The sequence below is a fragment of the Mobula birostris genome, chromosome 14, assembly GCF_030028105.1.
Source record: "Mobula birostris isolate sMobBir1 chromosome 14, sMobBir1.hap1, whole genome shotgun sequence".
Classification (NCBI taxonomy): domain Eukaryota; kingdom Metazoa; phylum Chordata; class Chondrichthyes; order Myliobatiformes; family Myliobatidae; genus Mobula; species Mobula birostris.
The window spans coordinates 75,849,357-75,863,299 of record NC_092383.1 but is presented as its reverse complement, the minus strand read 5'-3'; the positions used below and the strand labels follow the sequence as shown (position 1 = coordinate 75,863,299).

General features: G+C 40.5%; 1 protein-coding gene across 1 annotated transcript in view; it reads right to left on the bottom strand.

Moving 5' to 3' along the window:
• The window catches only part of srgap2 (SLIT-ROBO Rho GTPase activating protein 2), a 194,186-nt gene that overhangs the window by 136,878 nt on the left and 43,365 nt on the right, over positions 1-13,943 (bottom strand). The window lies entirely within an intron of this gene.

Here is a 13,943-nt window from a genome sequence, read left to right as displayed (position 1 = left end):
GTCACTAAATTGCAGCCTTGCTTGAAAAGAGACCCTGGAACAGCAATAATATGTTCTGTCAGATCAAAGAACAAAGCAACAAAGACAACTCTTCTCAATACAAGGGAGCAGTGATGACTATTGTGAATTAATTAACTCATTAGGATCACACGAAAACTGTGCAGAACCCATTCTTTTCATTTCACATTCTTACTGAACCATGATATCAAAACATTTCAGTGCAATTGTCAAATTCAGCATTCGGGAAAAAAGCTCTCTTCTACACTAGCCACTCTAGACTAAGAAAAGGCAGCTTTCACATGTCTCCATATCTGTCCAACTAAGTCCAGTTCCCAAAATCCAATTTCCCTTTCACCTAATCAAACATTTTTTTTAAATCGGGAACTGTCATGCCTTCAAGCTAAACTTCCAGATGAGTGACTCAAGGGATTGACCACTATTAATAAACTGAGGCTTGCAAAATAGCCTGAAAGTGCAGATGAAACAAAAAAGTAACTTAGATTTTATTAGTAAGAGTACAGACTACAAGAGCAAGGTATAATGACAAGGTTTTTGCCCATACATTCGTTAGGTTAACGTTTCAGTACACTGCCTTGGTTTGGATGCTCCATTACAGCCAAGACCATTAACACCATACTCTGAAGCGTGCAATGCCAAATATCACAACTGCACATAGAAGAGCAGAGTTGAAATGCAGGGACTACTTTCACTGAAGCTAACAGAGGCACAATCAGGAAGATGAACTTCCTATGGTTTTCCATTTCTACTTATGATTCCTCTCTGTCTGCCTTTAAAGTACATTTCTCCTTCCTCCCCACTTCACCGATTCTATAAAAAGGACTCTTATTTTTCAGCAAGGTTCCAGCTGATTCTTGACCCTCCAGTGCTGTCTATCAATCTGCATTTTCTATTTTTACCATCCTTTTCCAAATAATGTTTCTGACATTTCACGCCATACAAATTCATTTTTGGGCTTTACCAATTGATTTGGGGATAATTTAACCAAATCAAGTATTCTTCAAATACATTAAGCCATTGACAAAGTGGAAGAGATATTCCTGATTAAATAGCAATTTGGCATCTCATTAGTGTCAAACTGAACAAACCCCAGAGCATTGAGACCACATTTTGTGAGCTTCACAGAAGGGTCTTTTCTTAACTAATGAACTGGAGATTGAATAACTATTGGATTACCAAACTATTCAGAGGCATCAGATTGATGAGCAGTGAAATGTTGACATGCGTAGTGACTCAGAATATTCTGGAAGTACAGAGTAGGAAAATGAGTAACCAGTGGCAGATGATTGGGCTAAGTATACAGGGATCCAGAATACCTAATGGCCTAAACATAAAACATTTTAAAGATGAAGGTTTTACAACACATTTCCAGAAAAATTGATTTTGGTTCCATATAATAATAGGAACTGGAAGCCCACCTTTCTAACAGTCGCAAATATCTCAAACTACATCACAGCATTGTATCTTCATGAATATTTATGGAGAGCTCAGGTGGCTTGGAAATCTGTTGAGTGATACAAATGGCTGCACTGGCTACACAATCTATTTCATGCTCTCACTCCTGGAATTCATTAAACTCTAATATAATTTTAGTCAAAGATTCAGAGCCAAAAAAAATAACAAACAAAATCATAGACACAAAGAGATTGTGAGATACGCTCTCCTTCAGTCAAGAGGAGGGGTTGGTAGTTCTGGACATAGTTTTCAGGATATCCTGGTGATAAGAAGGATGCTTCACTCACCCACATTCACATGTTAGTAAAAGCTGTTTGCATTAGTTATTTATTTATTATTGAGATAGAAGTGCAGAATAGGCCCTTCCGCCCTTCAAGCCGTGCCACCAAGCAAATCCCCAATTAAACCCTAGTCTAATCACGGGACAATTTACAATGACCAATTAACCTACCAACTGGCCCATCTTTGGATTGTGGGAGGAAACCAGAGCACCCGGAGGAAAGCCATGCAGTCACATGGCATGTTCTAGCTTTGAATAATTCTCTCCGACTGAAAACAGGTAAATTTAAAACAAAAATATGGGCTTATAGAGTTACTTAGGTCTTCCCAAAATGGTCCAGAATAATTAAAAAATTAAAGTTAAAATGTTAAGCTGCTATTTTGCCTAAACACAGTTACCAAAATTCACACAAGGAGTCAGATCAGCAAGCTAGCTGATGAGTATTTTCAAGTAGATGTTGGTCAGACCTCCTGCTCTTTACTGAATGTTTCCAAAGAACCTTATCTGAACAAGTGGGCACTCCTTGGTATCCAAAACTCTCAGCACTGCACTCCTATGTCAGCCAAATACAGTAATCCTGATTTCTAGATTTATGCTTTTGACAAATACACTGGTTAGTATAGGATTACTGTCCTGGTATCTCACTTAAACTTACTAAAGTACAGCTCTGTAGAGAGCAGAAAGAGAAAATAGTGTAATAAGGTCTCTCTTCCGGGATGTAATTACAGAATATTGTTGGAGCAGGGTAACCACTACGCTTTATAGTACCAGCAAACCAGATTCAATTCCTGTAACGAGTATGTATGTTGCCCCCTTAACTGTGTAGGTTTCCTCCAGGTGCTCTGGTTTCCTCGCACAGTCTAAAAATATACCAGTTGCTAGGTTGATTGGTCATTGTAAATTGCCCTGTTATTAGGCTAGGATTAAATTTGGGGATTGCAGGGCAATGTGGCTCGAAGGCCGGAAGGGCCTATTCCGCACTGTATGCTGAATAAATAAATGATAGACAGATAGATGTTCCATTGATGGACATCCGAATACCCTATACACCATGTGAAGTTGGATGGCACGTTATATTCTGCACTGCTCTGGGAATGTTTGATGGGAACACAAAGTTATCTACACTCAATATCTACCCTGAGCAGTACTTGTCCAAAAAGTTTTTGATGCCAATACTGATTACAAGATGCTGCTAAATAAAGAAATAAAGGTGGGTAAAGACTCCTCCCCAATAGAATGAGGAGTTTGGTTAATGGGCATTATGGTTTTGAGGAAAAATGAGGAGTCCAAGTAGTTGTGACAACATTGTGGAAATGAGAAATGATTGTAGATGCAGAAGAACAGAATTTAATTAACAGCTCTTCTCCACTCAAGAAGCAGTAAGTGCTGCAACTTCAAATATTTAAAATAATGTTTTTACATTATGGAAATGCTCATTTCTACCCTTGTGTGTACCAGTATCAAATATAGCTTCTTCCCCTCTGCCATCAGGTTTCTGAACGGTCCATGGCTATTGGTCCATGGCTATTCCTCCTTTGCATTGTTCACTTATTCTTTCTACTGTAACTTAGAAGTATTTCTTTCTATCTTGCATTGTACCGCTGCCACAAATCAACAAATTTCATGGCATATGTCACCGATAATAAACCCGACTGACTCAGAGGATATCACGAAATGTCTTGGAATGCTCTGCTAGAAAAAAAATGTTATTTAAACATATGTTGTTGTCATTGAACATATTCAGCCAAAGATGTCATTTTAAGGAGTCAGAAGATCCTCTTAGCTGGTCAATCCCTGTCTCCAGCTGAGATTAACTTCTTTGGCAGTGAAAAGGAACTGAAACTCAGATATCTGCTCACTGCTCACTTTCTTGCTCTCTACAAAGAGTTATCAAAAATGCAGAGCTGGAATATTTGTTTTTAAATGACACAAACTTCCTTACACAAAGTGGATTCTACACATTACAATGCATATTTATTTTAGAAGGAGCAAGAAATAAAGATAAATGCTTCCCTTTGCCATCTGAAAAACTACAAGCTGTAAAGAATTTCAACAAACGGTGGAACAGCTGCATGCACCAACTTGCGTAGAACTTCCCCTTTTGTTACTGGCTGAATCTGAGACCGATTCTTCTGCTCTGAAATGGAACATTGCCCAGAGACCACAATATCTGACCTCTCCTCGTCTACGTTCACAACTCATCAATGAGAACGTACCCTAAATATGAAATAGCTATGGCGGCAGAAGGAGGCGAGTACTCTTGAGGACTTACTGAACGCACTATCAGACCACAAACCCAATCAAAACATTAGATAAGGAGGGTATTACGTTACATCATCTAGCTGTAGGTTACTATCTCAACAGAACTACTGGTATTGGTTTATATAACACAGTCTTGTCTTGCATAATGTTCATACAGATTACCTCTTTACACGGTACATTGAGCTAGAATGTGGTAAAACAACAACAATGCAAAATAAAGTGCAGAAGCTACCAAAAATGTGTAGAGCGGGTAAAGTGCAGTGCAGTACAAAGTAAAAGATCATTACAAGGTAGTCGATTTTGTTGTACAAGAGGTACATTGAAGGCCCTGATAACAGTGAGCTAGAAGCTGACCTTTCAGGCTTTTGTATCTCCTGCCCAGCGGAAGTGGGGAGAAGAGAGAATGTCTGGGGTAGGAGAGGTCTTTGATTATACTGGCTGTATTACTATGGCAGCCAGAAGTACAGACAGAGTCCACAGAGGGGAGACTGGTTCTGCTGATGTGCTGAGCTGTGTCCACAACCCTCTGCAGTCTGTCGCGCTAATGCCATACCTCTGTAACTATATCACGTGCCCATCGTGAAGCTCTGTTAAACAAACCAATATGGGTCGAACTTCAATCAATGGTCCAGTGTGGTGCTATCAGTACACAGATCAGTTTAGACTCATTGGGATGAGAAGTCGCTACTCTCTCTCCTATTGTGAAACTGGATGTTATCACCTTAAACCTGAAGGAGGTATGACGGAATATTTCATCAGCAAACATTGCTAACAGTCCATCACTATCTCAGTACAGAACTTTAAGTGTCAATCTAAATTCAACAGTTAAGCCCTGAAGCTAAAATCTCACAAAACACAAGTTCTAAAATGGAGAGAGGAGAAGATGGCCACTTCGGTGATGATATCTGTTATCTATCAAGTAGGATGCCGTGCACAATTCTGATTTGATGAAAACAGACGTGAGAGCACGGAGGAACATCTGGAAAACTTCTGAAATGCCGCTGCTACTGTGTGGTGACCGGAATCTCCACAGCAGAAAGCCCCAAAATCCTCGGCTTTGTGTGTTTCAGCGGCCGGGGTGAGGTCCAGGGCGATGGCACTCGGGAGGCTGTATTGGAGAGGCTGGTCGGAGGCTCGAAGTTTTCGGACGGATGGACTCGGTGCCGGCTGTGGTCAGCTGCTTCCAAGGCATTCGCAAGTTGACGGTGCCTGGAGGTTTATGGCAGGGAGTTTCTCCCTTTTGCCGCTGCTATCGGGGACGCAGGAGTCGATCAACTCGGGGACTTTTGAGACATCTTTTACCGTGCCCATGGTTTGTTCTTCATCAAATTATGGTATTGCTTTGCACTGCTGTAACTATATGTTATAATTATGTGGTTCTGTCAGTGTTAGTCTTTGGTTTGTCCTGTTTTCTGTGATAAAACTCCGGAGAAACATTGTATTATTTCTTAATGCATGTATGCATTTCTAAATGACAATAAAAAGAGGACTGAGTGTTCTCGTAATCTAAAATCTATTATTCATTTAGAAATACAATGAGTCGCACTGCCCAGCAACTCACCTATTTAACCCTAGCCTAATCATAATTTAAAATAACCGATTAACCTATTAACCAGTACGTCTTTGGACTGCAGGAGAAAACTGGAGCACTCCAAGGAAACCCACACACTCATGGGGAGAATATACAAACTCCTGACAGAAGGTGCCACAATTGAATTTCGAACTCTAACACTCCGAGCTCTAGTAGCGTTGGGATAACTGCTGCACTATCCACAGAAGTCAACTGCATTACTATTGGTCCAGAGCAGATTTCATTCCTTGAATAACGTTAATTAACTAGATTGTTAAATCTGGTAGCTTCATGGTTATCACTAACAATAGAAACTATTTTGAAATTTCCAGCATCCAAGGTAGAATTTTGTGGTTCATGCTCTTCTCAACAATGCTCACTGTAAACTGAAAACAGAGCATCAGAAAACCTCCACAAAGTAGTCACGTGCTGCAACCCCAGTAAGACATCTAAACAGCAAACGCACTTTCATTTCCATGTGGCGACAGAAGAAAGAAATGTGCGACCCAGAGAGAGGACAGGAAGTGTCTACAGGGCAGGTGAGTGGGTTATTTGTGAACTGTACACACCCTCTGCCATTTAAGAGGAACACTTGCTCTGGATTCATGCACCTAGCACTTCTCAATAGCATCTTAAATATTTTCTCTCTACTTTCAGTGGTCAAGGCACAGAAATTCCCAAGAGTCAGAATGGGACATTGCATGTTTTCAAGGAGGCTTTGAACACATCCTTGAACCTTTTCCCTCTTCCATATGGTGATCTTTTCTTGTATCAGATTTCAGAATGGAAGGCATTTCAGAGTGTGGCAGTACATATATGAATGTTCAGATCTGCCTGATGGAGCCAGCAGAGTGCAATGAGGTCTCAGTGCTGGATATGTTGGCCCGGAAGAGGACCGAGACATTGGTTTGCTTACTCATCCAATGAATTTGGAAGATTTTGCAGAGACAGCAGTAGTGCTGGCTGAAGGAAGATGGTTGGACACACATTTTACATCTAGCTGAATGTTAGTTTAAAATCTCATGCAAAATATGCTACCTCTGACAGTCCAGCACATCTTCCCTCACTGTCCATTGCAGCAAAGGGCGATTACCTTAATATCGAATATAGCAGCTGATGTCCCAATGGCTGCAAGTAAACGTAATCGATGAACTGTTGATGGGGAGGGCTCGAGTCAAAGATTGTTCCACATTTCAAAGTAAAATACAGGCATAACGCAGTCAAATGCAAGTTCTCAAAGCTACAAATATAATTTGGACAAAGTAAATGGAGGTGACAAAATTACTTAATGCTCAGCTCGGCAAAGGATGAGAGTAGTAGGAAGGAATTGATTAGGCTTCTGTTCAAAGAAATGAAGGGCTTTCAGAATATCCTGGTGGGATGTTGGCAATAGAAAAATTGAACAGCTCTTTCCTTAGCACTGCTTGTTTGATGGTGCAACATTCCCTCAAAATATAGAGCTGTCATACCGTTTCCCTCGTGCGACAGTACAATTCTGTATTACAGTCTCTGTAATAGCAAAGGAATCCTCAATGGAGATACAACAGGTTACAGATGCAGGAACCTGGAGTATCAAACAATCTACTGGAGGAACTCAGCAGGCCAGGTGGCATCTGCTGCCGTTGATGGGGTGGTTGTGGGAAGAGGAATTGTCGACATTTCAGGTCAAGACCTTGCAACAGGACTGCTGAGGCAAAATTATAAAATTAGGGCACAGCAGGCAGTACAAGCTATTACACTTACTCTATTTTGTGATCATTTTATCTTGCTCTGCCTCAGTATATGTGCAATGATTCGACCTCCATGAACAGAATGCAAGACGAGCTTTTCACTGCACCTTGGTACATGCAACTATAATAAGCCAATTCCAATTCAAGTTCCAAAATTATTAGCTAGGAGCTTGGGGAGTATATTGTGAGATTCTATTATTGGACAAGTCATTTAAAGATCATCTGTGCAAAATAACTTCCACAATTATCTACTCAACAGGCAGCAAAGCAGAAGAAGCTAGATAAAATGTATATACCCTTTTTCCTCAATTTCTCCTTTTCAAGTGCAGTGAAATGCTGTCTCCATATTAAACTTACCACATGAAACCAAGTTGTCATATCGTAATACAATGTTTAGTATCATGTAGGGCAGGCTTAACAGTCATACGAATTCTATTCACAAACCTTCCAACAAGGACACCAGACAGCAAGACCCTGGTTACGTTTGGCTTCTTCAATGCAATGATACACAGACCAGAAACAGAATCAGGTTTATTATCACTGGCATGTGTCGTGAAATTTGTTAACTTTGCAGCTGCAGCTCAATGAAATACATGATAATACAGAAAAAAATAAATAAATCAATTACAGTAAATATATGAATATTGAATTGATTAAAAGTAGTGCAGAAACAGAAATAATAAACATACATTTTAAAAAGTGAGGTAATGTTCATGGGTTCAACGTCCACTTAGGAGTCAGATGAATCGATGAGTGTGTGCCTTCAGGCTTCTGTACCTCCTTCCCGGCGGCAACAATGAGAAGAGGGCATGGCCTGAGTGATGGGGGTCTTTAATAATAGACATCACCTTTTTTTAGGCACCACTCTTTGAAGATATCTTGGGTACTCAGAAGCTAATGGAAGGAGCTAACTAATTTTATGACCTTCTGTAGCTTCTTTCGGTCCTGTGCAGTACCCTCACCCCCAATACCAGAAAGTGATGCAGCCTGTCAGAATGCTCTCCACTGTGCATCCATAGAAGTTTGGGTTTATTAGCTGACAAACCAAATCTCTTCAAACTCCTAATGAAATATAGCCACTGCCTTGCTTTTTTTAATATATCTGCATCAATATGTTGGGACCAGGTTAGATCCTCAGAGAGCTTAACATCCAGGAACTTGAAATTGCTCACCCTCTCCACTTCCGATCCCTCTATGAGGATTGGCACGTGTTCCCTTGTCTTACCCTTCCTGAAGTCCACAATCAGCTTTTCGTCTTACTGACATTGAGTGCAAGATTGTTGCTGTGACACCATTCAACTGGCTAGTATATCTCGCTCCTGTACGTCCTCTCATCTCCATCTGAGATTTGTGACGAAAAACCAAGTTATCAGAAGATTGATGCTAATGAGAGAGATAAGTGAGACAATGGAGAAACATTCCAAATGTTAATGAGAGAGGAGAGAGAGATAACGGAAAGAGACACCAGTCCGAATATTGACAGACCGATTGTTTTGAACCTGAACTGTTTGAAGTTTCATGGACAGGTGATACCCCAGCAGGGGGATAAAAAGAACGGGTTCGCTAAGGCACGGCACACACCATGAGATCACGAAATAACGAGACCCTGGAAAAGCGATGTGCCCCTACAAATTGGTGGAGTTTTGGAGGTCTGGTCGCGGGAACCGACCATAGACGCACAGGGTGAAAAGGTACGATCGGCAGAAACTTGGTGTGTGTGTCCGCCCTTGCCTGAGTGCCCGGTTCACCACTGAAGAACCGTCGTATCCGGAACGGAGGGGTCACAGTCGGTGACTACAGAAGACATAAAAGGGTTCATCCGAAAGCTAACTGCGAAGAACATCAAGGTCTATCTGAATCAGATTTGCATATCATTCTCTCTCTCTCTCTCTCTCTCCAACGGCACAACAGCGATTACTGCGAACTGTACTAAGCTGAACTGAACTCTGCGTCACTTGAGACTGATCATTTTACCCTTAGACTGCGATAGAGCTTGTTTGATTCCTATTACCCTAGTTCTGTGTACATGTGTGTTTTATCATTGCTAACCTGTTGCATTTATATCCTTACGATTAGAGTACCGTGTTACTTATTTCTTTAATAAAACTTTCTTAGTTCCAGTAATCCAGACTCCAACTAAGTGGTCCATTTCAGCTGGTTTGGCAACCCAGTTACGGGGTACGTAATAGATTCTACCAATAATGGTCATTTTTACCAGATGGCAATAATGAAGAATGAGGGAAAAAATGATGTACAAAATAGGGGAACTTAGAACTCACTTGTCTTTAAAAGGCTACAGCTTCCAACAATTTATTTGTGCATCCAGAAAGCCCAAATGTATGTTTGTATGTCAGAGAAACACATCACTGTATGCGGGACTGGGAATGACCTCGGAAATTACATGGCAACTGTTATCTAAACTGGGGCAACAAATAATCTGCTGGAAGAACTCAGCAGGTTGAGTAGCATCTGTGGGTGGGGGTAGGAGAGGGGAGCAATAGTGACGGAAATCATTGCCGTTTTGGGTCGAAGCCCAACATCAGTACCTTCTCTTCCAAACTAAACTGATTATCAACTGCATTATCTCCCAATGGAACTCAAGAATTCCCTTCTATAAAACACTCGAATTTATTGGATTGGAACAGGAGATTAATTCTGCCTGTGGTTTAAAATATCAGTTTAGCGTTTTGTTTCCCCCCTCTACCATTAACCTTCATCTGTCTCCCATTTTCACATTTCTACCATCCCTCATGAACTGCTAAATGAGTCCAAGCCAAAGAGTCCAGCTGGAATCATTCTTCAGACCCAATCCAAAACATTAGTCGTTTCTCTTTGTGTACTCCGTGATCTTCAAATTAGCAATATTCATAGGAGTTAAATAGACCATCAGTTTCTCCCAAAAGAGGATGAAATGTGTTGAAAATCACAAATAGCACAATATTGTGAGGAGAGGATACAATATAAAATTTGCGATGAATTGGGACCGAGGCTTGGACCTTCCCCGGCTTCTCTGGGAGCAGATCTGGGGACTCAGTCTGGTTCAGAATGTTGTTGGTTTGCTTCTGTTGTTTGTATGATGTGTGATTTTTTTCCTCTTTCTCTGGACAGTGGTGTTTGGTCTTTCTCTTTTCAAAAATTGGGTTATTTGGGTTTCTTGCTTTGTGGCTGCCTGTAGGCAAATCTCAAAGTGTGTAATTTATACATTCTTTGATAATAAACGCGCTTGGAAAATTTTACAGGAGAGAATGTTCTGAAGCAAGCCAGCTATACAAAAATAGCCACCATTGCAAACTTGGCTACTGACCAACTTCATTGACTTATTATGATTATTAGAATTTTCATGACATTTGAATGCGACCTTCAAATTCCTTATTGTTTTTGTTACTTTTCTATATGGTTGGCTATCAACTGCCTCCTCGGTTCCACAGCAATTAGAAGTGGGCAATAATAGTGAAGAAATTTTTTTAAAGTGTAATATTTTCCATTTGTGTAATCTCTCCAACCTTGAAATCTTACTATAACCATACACACTCCCACCTATATTTAAGACAAGGTTGGATAGATTTTTGCATAGTAGGGGAATTAAGGGTGCTGGGGAAAAGGCAGGTAGGTGGAGGTGAGTCCATGTCCAGATCAGCCATGATCTTATTGGATGGTGGAGCAGACTCGATGGGCCAGATGGCCTACTCCTGCTCTTCTTTCTTATGTTATGTTCTTCACCCATGATGGGCAACTGTGCCTCCTGGTCGCCAAGCTTTGAAAAACCTTTCCTAAAATCTCTGACTTCCCTCCTTTTTGTCTGAGACAGTCTCCTGATGAAGGACGAATCTTCATCCAATTCTGAATTTCTGGAGCAATTAATCAGCCTGTCAGAATATCCAAAAGCTCTGAAACAGGCAGTAATCGAAGTAGCATATGAGTGGCCTGTTTGACCACTGTACTTTCTCCTTCAATGTCAGTACTTAGCCTCCATGTGCTGCCAGAGAAATCTGATTATGTCATGCCTTCTGCACTCTTTTCTGTAAGTTTGCACATTCTTGGGATACAAAAAAATGTTCAAGCAAGATTTGAAGATGTCTTTGCTTCAGATTATCCATCTTTCCAGAAATCAATTATTGTGACAGATGAGAATGCTTTCTTAAGATTAGTCTTCCATAAAACCATAAGACAAAGGAGCAGAATTAGGCTATTCAGCCCATCGAGTCTGCTCTGCCATTCCATCATGGCTGATCCCGGATCCCACTCAACCCCATACACCTGCCTTCTTGACAATCCTTTGACCAAGCAGGAAACTATCAACTTCCTCCTTAAATATACCCATGGATTTAGCCTCCACCATAGTCTGTGGCAGAGCATTCCACAGATTCACCACTCCCTGGCTAAAAAAATTTCTCCTTACCTCTGTTCTAAAAAGTTACCCCTTAATTCTGAGGCTATGCCCTCAGGTTCTGGATACCCACCATAAGAAACAATCTCTTTGATCAAACGTTTGGCCATGTTTTTACATCCTTTCACATTGCACAAATTTCCTCGACAACATACGAATTTATTTCTTGGGAAGTTTTTTTGTCACGTCTATTTACTGTATTGAGGTATAGAGTTATATATACCAACACTGCTCACCCACTCGTCACTACTCAAGAATGTCAATAACTATGCCAAAATAACCCAAACATAACCTTTATACATGTTACATGAAACATTAAAAGTGATCCTGCAACCATTCCATATGAGACCAATTCAAGTCCACCATCAGCTTACTATCTCAAGAACTATGTATTTACAGATACTGTAGCTCAGCCATTATATTCAACTCTTGATTATCATTGGATGCCAAGACACCATGGAATCTCTGCCCCTTGAATTACAATTTTCAGTGTTTTCTCTATAACACTTTAGGATTTATTTCCAATGGAAGTAACGTCTCCCTCATTTGAATAACAGAAAATTGGTGTGAATACTGCTGCAGGTAGATCACCTCCTAATACACTAGGGCCCGTTTGCTCATGAGGATGTTTCTCTGGATAAAAGCACCTCCAACAACTCTGAAGAAGCTTAGTACTATCCAGGATAATGAAATCTACTTCACTGGTGCACCCATCTATCACCTTTAATATTCGTTCCTTTCAGCAACAGTGTGTAACATCTAATAAATGACTATACATACTCTCCAAGATGAAGAGGCCTATATATTCCCCTCCAAGTCTTACGTGATCCTGACTTGGAAACAGATCGGCATTCCTTCATCATTGCCAAGTCTGAATCCTGGAACACCTTCGTAAACTCTGTAGGAGTGCCTTTGCCAGCAGAACTGCAACTATTCAATGCAGTGGTTTACCACTACCTTCAAGGTCAGGTAGGGATGAGCAATAAATACCAGCCTTACCAGCAATGCCAGAATTTCCCGCACCTCAAAAAAAAATCCAAATCTATTGCAGCCTCTAAAATTAGAGTTCAGCAGTTTCAAAGTTAACGTTTAAATAGTTACACAGAAGACTAGCTTCATCTCTCATCAGCTTAAAGAAACATGATCCAACAAGTCTGTATATATAATAATTCTAAGACAAAGTAAGGGCAGAAAAAAAACAGACACAGAATTGAGTAAAGTAAATTTGAAGTTTGTTTCCTGAGCAGTGTTTTAACTCCTGGAAAGACCATGCAATCAACGCTTTGCCAATAATATTTTGTTATTGGCTCCAAGTGTAGTGTAGACTGCATACAAAATCAATCTTGAATAGAGAAAACTTTGCACATGAACTTTGTCTTTTATTATGTTTGGCCAAGTATCAATCAGGCACTGATCAAAACTTCTGTAGTAAAATGTTTAAACTGTGCAATAAACTGTTCACATAGCCAACCAAAAAACTATGAACTTATTTTTCATACAGGGTGATAAAATCAAACTCCACACAGAAGGAGGTCATTCTGGCTATAATGAATGGTCATGTTTTAAAGAGCCAGCCATTGTGACCCTTTGGCCTACCTCCAAGGCCTCATTTATTCCCACTGCCAATATATTTAACATCTTTTGAATGCTACTAGTAAATCTCCTCCCACCACTTCAGCAGGCAATCAAAAGATGTTAGTATGTTTTTTAAAAATATCTGGTCCTGATGAAGGGTCTCAGCCCGAAACGTCGACTGTTTACTCTTTTCCATAGATGCAGCCTGGCCTGTTGAGTTCTTCCAGCATTTTGTGTGTATTTGATTTCCAGGGCATCTGCAGATTTTCTCTTGCTTGTGGTCCATTACCAAAATCTGTTTCTCCCGATTACTAACCTTTTTAAAATCACTAGATATACTTTCTTCTCATTTAACTAATCTTTATTTTGAACTCTCAAATATCCTCAACATTCAAGCTTCTAGAATAATTTATTTAGTGTCAATATGTAACAGAATCCCCTCATCCTCAGCATACCATATTGCTGCACTCTCACCAAGACTTTGAAATTATGTTACTCCTCTCCGTGCCTTGTGGCGCAACAGACCGCGACCTTACCATCTCCTCAGCATTTTGTCTGTCTTTTACGAGGCTGAGTTGCTAGCTCGATGCTCAACCCAGCACAGATGGAAAGCACACAAGGAGCTGGCCAGATTCAAACCAGGGCCCACTCTCCTCAAAGTCCAGT